The sequence below is a fragment of the Prinia subflava genome, chromosome Z (genome assembly GCF_021018805.1).
Source record: "Prinia subflava isolate CZ2003 ecotype Zambia chromosome Z, Cam_Psub_1.2, whole genome shotgun sequence".
NCBI classification, from domain to species: Eukaryota; Metazoa; Chordata; class Aves; order Passeriformes; family Cisticolidae; genus Prinia; species Prinia subflava.
In genome coordinates, this window is record NC_086283.1 from 19976064 (window position 1) to 19987402 (window position 11339).

The following is an 11339-nucleotide window of genomic DNA, read 5'->3' on the forward strand; positions in this document are numbered from 1 at the left end:
AGAATAAAAGTAATAGAGCTGTTCTGCTGTGTCTACATAAATTATTTCTCCCAAGGTCAAAGGGAGAAGTCAGAGCCAAAATAAAAGTCACTCCTGAGAGTGATTTGCCACATGATCTTTTCTGTGTTTTGAAAGGTCAAAGTCTGTGTGGGACAAATTTAATAAACTGATCCCAGAAGTATTGTATCCAATTTCCGAGGAAACATTCCAGAATGCCAGATTTGGGATTTTGCTACACTGAAATGCCAATTGGTTTGTGATGTTTTGTCTTATAATTATGAAGGTGGCTCAGCTCCAGCTGAACCAATGATTGTTATGTCCCTTCTGAAAGAGAATAAAAGGGTTATGTAAAATGTCTGAACACTGGTGTTAGAAATGGTTCAGAGCGGACCATTTCTAATATAACATTTCTGACATATCAAATGGAGAACTTGGATCTGCTTTCTTCTTTTCTGAACAGAGCTTGACAAAAGAGTGAATGGTACCAATAAGGAGCATAACACCATCAACCAGCTGCTGCACAATCATCATCTCAAGGACTCTGCAGCTTTTGAGAAACACTGGATGGGTATTCCTGCTGCATGCAGAAAATGACCCGATAAAAGCTGAGAGTCTCAGGTCCTTTCTGATGTTCCTATCAAAATAAGGATCTTTTAAAAAGGAAAAGGAAGAGCTGAGCTATAATAAAAGTAGTGTACACAGAAATAGCCATCAAAGGTTTTCATTTTAAGAGTTGCCTTAAATAATCTTCAGTTTTATTTATAATATTATTTATATAGTTGTATAAGATCTTTTGAGAAAGATGGCTTTTCATCCTTATGTATCTTGCATCTACAAGAGATTTTACACACCAGTATTACCTGTGAATGCAATCCGCTGACTCTGTGGGCACAGACTGGACTGTAGTTGTGGACGTAGTTATTGGTGACAGAACAAAACACTCTGACCACTGGTGGATATTTCTCTTTTCAATATGTGGTAGCAGAATGAAGATGCTGTAGCTCTGTGCACAGAGGCAAATCTCAGTTTCAGCCTGTGTGGGTGTAATCATTATTTCCTTCTTGCTGACTCTGCTTCACTATTGATCATACCGTGCATTTCAGCAGGATGGCTTGTGATTTAAACTGGTAAATGTTACATCAGCCTTCATGACAATTACAGCTGAACACCATTTGTTTTCTATGAAGCACAGTAATTTTTTTTTCTATTACACTTGCTTCTGGTATCCCCAACATGGCTCAGCTACTGTTTTTGTGTCTCTGCTATCACAGATTGGTTTTTTACCTTACAGGTATTTGTGGGCCTTTGTCACGTGAGCCTCAGTGTGGAAGATGTTGCTCTGGCAATAAGAATAAAAGTGAAGGAGGATACTTGACATGAAGTTCCCTGTCCGTGTCTGATTAAGTGTGTTCTACCAGGGGCCATCCAGCCCAAATCTCACCAGCTATTTCTGCAGTATCTAGTACGGATCCTTGGGGGGTGGGAAAATCAGAACAGAGCAAATATAGCCTCAGAGAAGGAGCAGTTGAAGCCTGCAGACAATGTGGAGCGTTACTTCAGAACAGCAAAACTTGGGCTTGGGACTGAAACCTAAAGGTAACAACTGAAATTATTTTAGTGTTGTTCTTTCACAGAAACTTCCCGGAGGCCCCAGGCACTTTTTATTCCTTCCCCTGTGCCAGAAGCACCAATTCATTCCCACACAGGATTCAAATTCTGCAGCTGTTCCCTCAATAACTTTCACAATGCAGTTAGTTATTGGTAATACAAAAAATCTATAGCACGCTATAAAGTGGAAATATAATACAATATATTTAGGGGCTGGGTACCTCTCTGAAGACTTAAGGAAGCCATACAGGAACTGTGTAGGATTTGTATGGCAAATTTAACATTTCCTGATGGCAAAGCATCAACATAACTTTTTTATGGCACCTTCTTCCCCACAAAGAGAGCAACCTGAGTTGATGGGGGAAGGAAAGTAAGAGACTGGGATATGGACCCAGTTTGTCCCTGGAGACCCACTGGGCCCTACACTGCTCGTGATGAGAGGATTCTGCTCAATGTGCACCTGGGCCTCTCCTCAGCTCCTGCAGCAGCAGAATCTTTAGGTCACCCTGAATATTGACATGGAAAACATGGAAGATGTGCAGTGTCTGTTACTGAACTTCAAAATTTCCTTTAACTGCTACCAAATTTCTTTGCTGGGAACTTTAATAGACAGAGTCAGCCCCAGCTATGATGAAGTGTGACAGGTTCTCTGTCTTTGCTTATAAAATTCTTAATGGTAGATAATCAGAAACTTTTCACTGAGAAACCTTCTTAAGTGTTACTTTTTATTTCAGTTATTTAAAGTGGGATTCTTCTTTCCCATTTACCTCTGGGTTATGCAATTTACCCTGATGTAACACAGAACAGAACTTCTTCTTATGAAGGATGGGAAAAAATGTACACCTGCACCTACAAGTTATACTTCTAATTATTGCAACAGCTCAGGGACTTGTTGTTTAAACAATTTCTTACATAACATATCAAAGTAATCTCACTTTAAATACCTGGTACTGCCATTTATTTTCTATTTTTTAGACTCGTGTCAATTCCAAAACCAAAACCAAGAATTTTTAGATTTTTTTATCTTTTTTAAGGCATTTCCTTGTGGCTGTTCAATTAACGCGCGTCTTCAGTTGTCACTTTTGGTTATAAAAAACACAGTTTTTTTGATAAAAAATTTCAAATTGATCAAAAAATGATGTGCTACCTTCAAAATGCAGCGTGTCCTTACTTATTAGTTAAATGTGGGCTGTGTTTAGTGGTGTCATGGTTTCAGCCCAGCCAGCACCGTGCAGCTGCTCAGTCTGGAGCCCATTTTCCATGAGTTCCTTAAACGTCCTGGGCCCATCAGGCCATAAAAAAACACCACAAGAGCAAATAAAAGTTTTGACTCCAGAACCCTGATGTATGTGGCAGTTTTATGCCTGTTGTCAACCTGGGGATTTTTTTGTTCCTTAATGAGTCCATATATTGTTGTCTATTGTTCTTCATCTCCCCTTAAGGGAAAAACAGAGGCAATTATAACTTAATAAGATTCTCTCTGCTAAGAATGTGTGGTGACAGACAATGAAGTCCAATATCCCGATCTGATTACAAGTTGCTCTTTAGATGGGGGACAAACAACTACAAGATGGCAATGTCAGAGCAAGGAACACTTACACGATGAAATATTAATGAAAATACATTGCACTTATGTCTCAATGACATCTAAATGGGAATCAGTTATCAGATCCTGAGTGTTTGCTACAAATTTCTACTCTGCAAAAGAAAAAAAAATCCAATGAACTTTAAAAATGTCAGCCAGCAGGGCTTTCAAATACATAATTTACTAGTTTGTTGGCTTCCTATAAATGGATAATAATAAACTCATAGCTAAAAGCAAGCTCATAAATGCTGAATCAAAACGGGAAGAACACCATGAAATGATAGATGCGGAGCTGCATGGTGGTAATTTTCTTCTAAGGAGAAATTGTAGCTGTGATGTTAAAGCTGTGAATGGAAACCTTGACAGAGCAATGTTTCCTTCCACAGGGAAGGATCTGTGCCACTGTTTCCGTATTGCTGCAGAAGTGCAGGAGCAGCAGTGCTGGAATTGCAACTTAAGTTTGATGGAGTTCCCTGAGTGTTACATTTTCATAGCCTGCCGAGTTAGACTCGCCTCTTTGATACACTCTCATACTTATTTATTTAAACATATGAAAAATAGACAGTTCTATTAATCAGGGGGCAGAATGAAGTCATTTCTCATGGAGAAGTTTTAATCTTAATCAAAATCTGACCTATGTGTTCTATGTTAAAAAGGCATATATTATTGAATGGTATTAATAGAACCTTTAATGTTAAAATATTTGATACCAGCCAAAATTAGATTCTATTTTAAGCCAGTACTCTGGGCTGAATGACAATGAAAGCCTCTCATTTTTTGGTTTGATTTTAATAGCAGCCAGACTGGAGTTGAAAGGCTCTGTTCTGCTGCTCAGGCTCATCGTGCTGCCTGACACTACAGCCTCATCTCCATGGAGCACCATCTCCCTTGCTGAGTGCATTCTGTTAAACCAGGAGGAGAGACTCGACCTGGGCAGAGCAGTGAATGGAAGAAAGCTTAAAAGTACTCAGTTCATGGGGACTGATCAGTCTTTCATTTGGATAAATTCATCTGAGGCTCTAAAATACCATTACAAGGCCCCTGCCACAGTGAGTTTGGATTGTGAGCTCGAGCTACAACATCAGCAAAGCCCTGCTCAAATTGAAGGACTGGGAGCAGCCTCACAGGCTCTGGACAGCTCCTCTGGGAGGATTCCTGGATTTGGGAGGGGGAGATTTTCAGCCTTCTCTCTTCTGGACATGGTTTCAGTAAGTGGCTTAGGAATGACTACCAGTTAGAGCCATGCTGGGACATTTTGATACAGCATGGGTTCAGCCTGAAAAGACCTTCATTCTTTCTTCAAATGCTTATATTGCATCATAACAAGAAAAACAAACAAACAAACAACTAAATGTTTGGCACAGAACCATTTAGGTAAATTGCATTTATGTAGAATAAATCCAGGAAGTGTAAAATTAATTGATAATTAGATCAGTTTCTGCAGGTTTATATTTTAAAAACAATTAGATCTTAAAGCTCAGCCATTTAGTCTTATAAAAAGGAACTGACTTAATTAAAGCACTGTTATAACAATAATTTAATTGGATTTCTTTTCTGTTCACATTAAAATCTTTTTCATAAGAATGAGCCCCAGCACTGTGGAATATTAATATGGGATATATTCTTATTCACATTACCTAGTCTCGTAAGGTAGGCCTTATACCTGAAAAATAATGTTAATTTAAGCAATAAACCCCTCCAACTTACTTATCCTAACTTTTAAAAAATTATTCAAGTATCTAGCAGTGGTTTAAATAGACCACTTACCTGTGGTCTAGCACCTAAATGACCCTGGGCGGGAGAAGATGATCTGCACAGGTTCATTCCAACCTCAACATTTATGAGATTCTGTGACATCCACTGCCCACTTCTGCAGTGCTGCATGATGTGATACCTGGTGATCCAGGTGAAAGCCATGCACGGTAAAGGAGAGCAAAGCTGTCCAGAGGAGGATTTCTGAGCTGAGCTGCAGTTTTGGAGGACCTTGAGCACTGCAGCCAGTGCTTTCTGAGCTTTTTTGGAACCATTAACAGACTTCAAAATAAATTCCTTAACCGCCTATTTTGCTTTGTGAAATGATGAATTGTCAACTATCTGTTTCTAATGTGGTACAAGTGCATTTGCAGAAGGCACCTCGATCTGCTTGTGTCCCATGATCCATTTATTTCTGAGTGGAGAACAGAACAGGAGTGTTTTTGTAGGGATCATTAGGCAATTCCTCCTGCTCCCCACCGGGATCCCCACGGATTCCCCACGGCTCCATCCATTCTCCCAAACTGTCACACCCTGCACACAGCCAGGCATAAGGGGATGGTGGCAATCGATAGAAAGTACAGTAAAATAATAACCTTGCCTGGGAACAGCAGAGGTACAGTTAGACTTCAGTGTCTAACCTGTGAACTACATTTACATTCAACAGGCTCTTTCTCTATTAAAGCTTAACTCCACTGAATTTGGACTGGGTTTGTATTTTTTTGCCTGGGAGAAGCAAGGCACACAATCAATCTTGTGCAAAACCCGTTAGTGGAACAGTGTTGTGAAACCAGCCATTCCTGGGATTTGCATGCTGCAGTGCCTTTGCTGAGCTCCAATCAGTGGCTCTAAAATCTGAACATTTAAATCCCATTAAAGAATTATCTCTGTGTAAGATGTTTTATGTGATAATATACACAACAACATGTCTTAGACTCCATTAGGTCTTTGCTCTTGTATAATGTAGATCAGCTCAATTAGTCTTTGCCAAATGACTCACTAAAATTAATCCCTGCAGGTGGACACACAACTAAGTTTGAAAAAGAATCTGCATCTCTTTTCATGAACTGTAAAGCCCTGTAAAGCAGAATTTACATTAGATAAAGTAATAACTCTTCTCTATAGTAGTATTTAGAATTGTAGAATCATAGAGTTGCGTGGGTTGGAAGAGACCTCAAAGATTATCCAGTCCCACCCCTGCCACAGGCAGCTACACCTTCTACCATCCCAGAGCACCCCAAACCCTGTCCAACCTGGCCTTAGACACTTCCAGAGATCCAGGGGCAGTCACAGCTTCTCTGGGCACCTGTGCCAGGGCCTCCTCACCCTCACAGGGAGTCACTTTATTCTAACATCTAATATTCACCTAAATTTTTTAAGTCATTTGCCAACCAATAATATAATATTTCAGCTGTTTTAATATGATTTATACACTTAAAAGTGCAGCCTCTTGGGGAGGGATTTTGTCTGTTGCAAAGAGGTGCAAAATGTGACAGCAACTGCTTCCAGTCTCCTCAGTGCAGGGAATGAGCAAGGAGAAGCCGGAGCTGTGGTTTTAAGGAATAACACTTGGTGCAACACATTCTGTAAAGTAAAGATGCTTCGTTCTTATACTGTATCCCTCATTCTCTTCCCCTGGCCCTCTGCCATCTGAACTCCAGCACACAGGAACACTTCCCAATGCCTGACTGTCGTGGTTTGAAGGGAAGTGAGTTTTTTTGGAAGTAGTGGTCAAACCAATCAGTCTTTAGATCTGAATATTGGCACCTTTGTTGGCCACTAAGAGGTGGACACGCCTCTGAGGACACGAGGGGTTAAAAGCTGGATTTCCCAGCAGGACTCCCTCTTTCCCTGCTCTGCTTTCGGAGAGGGAGCGTCTTCTCCTCTTCCCCTGCCCAGGCCTGAATAGGCCGGGTGGGGGAGGGGAGCAAGGTGGGCCTGGCTGAGCAAGGTGGGCCTCGGGGTGGGGAACAGAGGGAGCTGGAGTGGAGCTGGTCCAGCTTCCATCTAGAATGGAGGGGTGGAGGGAGAACTTTGGAGGTGCCTTCCGTCCCCCTCCCTGTCCCATCCCGTTCCCCCCCCTTCCCCCCCCCCCCGGTCCCGTCTCTCTCCTCCCCCCACAGAGAGAAGGTGCCGAGCTGGAGCTGCTTGTGAGAGCTGCAGTGCCTGCGATCGCCTGTGCCTGACCTTGGTGGTGGGAGATAAAGCTTTTAACTCTTTCTAAGGCAGAAGAGAGTTATCCCTGGACGCTGTATTCTCATAGTTGGTGGTTTTAGAAGAGAGAGGACAGCCTGGGACCGAGAGGGTAATGTGAGATGGAAAGAAGCCCCTTTGATTGCCGGAATGAAGAGGAGTGGCTTATGAGGCTGGACTTTTCTTGCATAATGATAGCCATAGACAGACCCTGGACCCTCCTGACTATAAATAAGACTGTGTTTGGGTGGATGTTTTTGGCTCAAACCCAGAGACGTTCTGGCCTGCTTCTTGGAGCCCCCGGCCCCAGGGGTAAATGGGGGGGACCTGAGTCCCAAAATGAGAAGATGGCTGGTTTTTGGTACTTGGCCAAAACATCCTTAAAAAGAGCCCTGTTGCAGTGCAGGTCCATGGACGGCAGTGAGAGTGCCGGACATGGAAAGGAGGGTGTCACCCTGGCAGACTCTTCGAGGCAGTGCCATGGGTGACGTGGGAACACGGGATGGTGGACCTGTGTTTCCTGTGGGGGGGGGTCTGTGGTGCGAGAGAGACTCCTCTCGTCCTGGATGGAATGTGGATTGTCTGAATTTTAAAGGATGATGGTTTGGATTAGGAACCCAGGGTTGTTGGGGGATTAAGCAAGTAGATGAAGGTAATGTGCTGGAGACAACTGAGTGAGCATGTATGGAATGGAAATTGGGGGGAGGAGAAGCAGTGTTTTGGGAGGTTTTCTCTTCTGCTTTTGGGTGGCTGGGTTTTTCTTTCCTTTTCTATTGTCCATTGTTATGTAATATAATAAATTGTCTGTCTGTTTCAAGAAGTAGGCCTGCTCTGCTCTGTTCTTGACCACATCTCACAGGAGTTCATTAGGTAAAATATACCCTCATGGGTGCATTGGCATTTTGTCAAATGTCAACCCATGACACTGACTAAAGGTTTTGGCTGCATCCCAACATTGCCCTGGGAGCACACCCAACTTTGGGGCAAATTTCAGACTTTGAACGCATTGGTTTTTTGTTTGTTGGTTTGTTTGTTTGTTTTAGCATGAAGCACGATCTCATGGGCTTCAAGGGAAGGAGAGGGGGCTGCAGGTGTCAGGTGATGCCAGAGTGAGAGGGTTTTCCTGGGAGCCTGATGCCTCTTTAAATGCAGGGAAGGTGTGGGAGCAGCTGCTCAGCTCTGCTCTCAGCTACGCAGACCTGCAGCAGCCTGTGAAGGTGAGGGAGCAGTGAGGAAAGGTCAGTGCAGCCATTATGTTTCTATGGATTAAATAGCTTTTCCTCACATATATATGAATCTATAGTGAATTCCCCTGCAGCCTTAGATGCCAGTAATTATTGACTGTGGTGTGGTACAGCTGTAGTTTTACTGCATCATTAGAGGAACTTCTTCCACTCTGGTGCTTCCAGAGACATCTTCAGTAGTGTCCCAGGATGCTTGTCATGAGCACTGGTAGATACATAGTGCGATTTCTCATTTTCTTAGAGGGAAAATGCTTTGTTTCTCTTGAATATTTTCATTCTTGTGTTACTTACATGCAGTTCAGTGTTTAGGGGGCTTTTGCTTTGTGTGGGTGGCGAGCAGGCGGTGCTAATGGAACTCATCATCTGTGCAGGATTCTCTGCTTCAGCAGCCCGTGGGGCCTCAGATGTGGGTGTGTCTGTAGCTGTGGATAAACACCCACCCATCAAGCAGGAACCACTCCAGGGAACTGCAGCGAGCTCTTGGATGAGGTGTGGTGACTCCTGGGTAGAGCACAGAGACGTTGGATGAGTGGAGAGCGGAGGGAAAAGGAGAAGCAGCAATGCTCAGAAGACTTTAGCTGGGATATATAGCAGTGGCCTGTATTGGCTTTGCCTGAAATACATGAGCCCATATCCCACCTCTGGCAGCAATGGCAGTGAATATTTAACACAAGTCACAACTTTTACACTTCCATGTTTCATATTCAATATATCTTTCTAAGTGTGTTATTCATCGTACCCAAAGTGATATAAACAAATCCTGCTCTGCAGGCTGCTGTTTACTCTCCAAGTGGCATTTTAAGAGCAAACCTTCCCTCCCTGACATAACGCAGTGACAAATTGCAGCTAATACTTCTACATCCACCAGGAAAGGAGCAGAGCAGTGCTGAGGATTTATAAAGTAGGGAGCCGTGGAGCATATGTAACTGGCTGGCATTTTTAGTGCCCTGCCTTGATTTTGAGACAGCTTTAGTTAAACATAGCTTCTCTTCTCTATCCTTGACTATTTAAAGATTTTTTTTCCCATTTGCTGTTTTTCTTTCATAAACCCCAGAAAATCTCCGAAGGTATATTGGTAAAAATTGTCTGACAACTTTATACAATCTCAAAGAGCATGTTTAGGTAAGGGGGGGGAAGGAACTGGGAAATATTAATGGGAAAAAAGACAATAAAAGATATTTGATAGTAATCAGATTTTTTTTTCCAAAAGCTATCAAAATCCCTATGTTAATATGAGATTTTTCACTCATTTGGCATTTTTTGTCTTCCTCTGAGGCTGCCTTTCAAAGGCCTTAAAATGTGCTAATTTAATTTTTCTGTTGCTCCTCATCAAAATTGTTCTTCATCCCAACATAATAGCAGCAGATACTAATAAAAAAAATTCATATTACAGAAAATCAAGAGAAATCATGAGTATTAGATCCATTTTTGAAAGAGTTTGATTCTACTCAAATGCAATCTTTCTGATCAATCTGCTTAAGTCAGCTGAGGAGGGCTCAGATAATAATCACTTTAAGGCAATCTGGGGTACAGGAGTATCAAAATCTGCCAAAGCAGAAGTAAATTTGCTGTGTTCTTCTAGCTTCCCCCAGCACCACTGGCTTGAAGCTTCCAAAAATTAAGAGGGAACAACAAGATTTTAATGCTGTGCTTATATTTGAAACCTCTCCAACCTTAGCAGCATGTGCTTCTTGTCCCTCAGAAATGCACAGCGTAATGCCAGTGGGCACCCTAAATCTTTGGGCAGAGCCTGACAGTCAGTCTGAACCAGACGGGAGGTCTAGCAGGATCTTTTAGATACCATGGGTAATTTTGAGGATTTCCTTCCAATATTTTGATATAGGTAAAATCCAAAGTTTTGATAACTGGTATTATTTCTGCTTGAGCCACCTTCTTGCATGTTTCCATACTGGATTGTGAGCATTGCTCTCCTTTCTTTGTCCTCATTATTTGTAAGGTATTTCTTTTGGTTTCAGCCATTTAGAAAACAAAACTGAGTTATTCTCAAGTTTGTGAATAATTTGTCATCCTGGACCTTAACTGCTAAATATTTTGCCTTTTTAAACACCAGTGTTTACAGTTGGCACTGAATCAAGGGCTCGTTCACAACCTCAGTGTCTCAGTCAAAAGTGGAATGATATCCGTTCTTCTCCTAGACACAAATACTTGTGCTGGTAGCTGTTTGCCAAAAAAAAATTAAAAAGAGCTTGGTAAACACCATCTGTCAAACGCAGTTTAAATTTTGTTGTTAGGTAAGTGCAAGTGTCATCAAGAATGATATAGTCAATATTTTGGTATGGAAAGACTAAAATAATCCACCTTTATCCAGTGGTTGTTATGGTTTGGAGCACATTAGTTATGAAGAGTCCATCACCCCGCATTTCTGCCTGTGTGACACTGATGTCTTAAGTTTCAGCTTTACATTTTCAGATTCTGTGCTGCCCAGGGGTGTGGAATTGCATTTTATGGAAATGGTTTGCTCTGGCTCACCCCTGGAAAGTGTATGGTTTATCCCAAGTCTGTACCCTCCCCGCAGTATTGCGTATCTGTAACCTCATTGGCTGGAGAATGTTACCGCGCCCACTTTGAAACTCTGTGTTAAGGGTGCAAACGCAGAGGGCTCGCCCTCTTTGCCCGGGAGGTCTCCGGAGGCTCCCCTTCCCGCTCTCCCCTTCCCCCTCTCCCTCAGTGACCATGCTGCCTTCCCGGGGTAAGACTTTGAGTAAACCCTCATCAGCACCCCACCAGTGTCTGGAGTCTCTTTGCCTGCCAGCACGGGAACACCCACGACCCCAGAGCCCGAGGGGCTCCCGGAGAACCCTCCCCGGGGACCCCCCTTAAATCTAAACCACAACACAGGGGTGCAGTTCTGAGCCTCACATTCAGTGTCAGCCAGCTCTCTTCACACAGCAGGCAGACAAAACAAATCCTTTTCCTGCTGCAGACCAAGGACAACT

The 11339-nt window shown here is 42.6% G+C and overlaps 1 long non-coding RNA gene across 2 annotated transcripts in view; it reads left to right on the forward strand.

The window, feature by feature from the left end:
- The window catches only part of LOC134564478 (uncharacterized), a 213112-nt gene extending 205154 nt beyond the window's left edge, over positions 1-7958 (forward strand). Inside the window, exons 2-3 of one of the 2 annotated variants that reach the window (XR_010083574.1) lie at positions 6878-6896; positions 7069-7958. This is a non-coding gene — a long non-coding RNA (uncharacterized LOC134564478). Of the gene's footprint in view, positions 1-6809; positions 6897-7068 lie in introns of those variants that run through there. The other variant, XR_010083575.1, reaches the window with a different exon arrangement.
- The last annotated feature ends 3381 nt before the right edge of the window (positions 7959-11339 follow it).